This window comes from Montipora foliosa, chromosome 8 (assembly GCF_036669935.1).
Source record: "Montipora foliosa isolate CH-2021 chromosome 8, ASM3666993v2, whole genome shotgun sequence".
Classification (NCBI taxonomy): domain Eukaryota; kingdom Metazoa; phylum Cnidaria; class Anthozoa; order Scleractinia; family Acroporidae; genus Montipora; species Montipora foliosa.
Window position 1 is genome coordinate 30,432,977 of NC_090876.1, and position 1,614 is coordinate 30,434,590.

Here is a 1,614-nt window from a genome sequence, read left to right on the forward strand (position 1 = left end):
TTACCTTTTCCCTTTACAGTTCCCTATTGCTATAGGGTAAATAGACAGAGCACTCGTGGAACTCTTGTTTGCAAACCCAATGGGTGCTTGGCCCGTAAAATGCCGAAAAGGGTATCATGCTAAAAGGGGTACAGACGCATAAATTATGGTATTATGCAACACGCATGTCATCGGATCAGCTTTGAGAAAAATGACCACTTTGTTGTCGTGACCTTTGGGTTGTGAATGATATCGCTATCTGTACAATGTGCTCTGCAAAGAAAAAATGATTTGAGAAACATTTGCAACAAAGTTCTGTCCTATTACTGAAAAGACTAAAGCGTGACTGAAAGAAATCCACACATTAAAAAAAAACGATTTTTTGTACTGTTTCTATCGCCTTCGTCTGTGGAGAATGATTAAACAAAGTGCCTGGATGCCCTGCATACGGAAATCGGAGATGTTTACTTCTCGGTCAATGTTGTTGTTGTAGAGAACATTTGCTAATTAAAAATAAAGTACAAGACTGGGTAGCACTTGATACCTAGATACCTGGTAGTCCTAAATAGATGGTGCTCGTTTGAATGATTACCCAGCTGTTAGCACGAGACACTATGAAAAAAGGAGCTCTTGTTCAGAGATTTTTAAAACCGCTTATGACTCTGTCACTACCATGCAGAGTCAAAATTTTGTAAACAGTCGAGAACCTTGGTAGGTGCGAGCTCCAAAAAATCGTTCACTGCACTGAATAGCTTTGTATTTTTCAGGGAGCAAATGTGAGAAAGCATCATGGTCTTGGGTTCAAATCCCATCTTGGGCACGGATTTTTCCGAGTTCACAATGGCTTCTACTAGCATTTTATTTCATATATTTGTCAAAGAAGGTTTGCTTTTCTAAAAGCAATAAAATAAGATATTTGTTAAAAATTATCTTTCTTCCAGTTGGTTATCAAGTGTTATTAACTGAAGTATTTAACAACTACCAGAAAAAAAAGATCGTACGTGATCTTGTTTAGAAGCAAAACACAATTAGGATACTAGTCAGAGTAAGCATTTTAAAACTGTACGATTTGCAGAAAAGTGAAGAGAAATGTTCTGAGTCGAGGAAAACAATGCAATGTAGTTACAAGTGATACATGCTTTATTTCAGTTGGTTAAGAAAGGGGCAGCCAAAGGCTTATGTGGACCTAGTTAAAAATAATGTGGAATACAAAGGGCCGCAAAGATAATAAGTAGAACTTATTTACAGAATACAAATAAGGCAAGCTTACAAATACTAAAAGTAGGCAAAATGTTCACAATTCTTTTATTTCTAAGTTAAGCTCAAAACTGACAATACTTTTAAAAATAGGTACTTTATTTGAATTTCTTTGTAATAATGGCAACTTCTTGTCGGGCTGAGCATTTTAATTGGAAATGCTATTCTGACAATCCTTCGTTTATTTCCCCTGCATATTCAGTATTACTTTCTATTCAATTCTATTACAAAAACTAGTTCTTTTGCTCTTTGTAACATTCTTTTTCCCTCCTCCTTTCTAAACACCTTGAGATTTCTTTGGAGATGTTGAGGACTCCCCTTTATTATGCGTTCCTGGTCTTCTTCATTTAAGTTCTGGGAATACTGGGAAAGAAACTT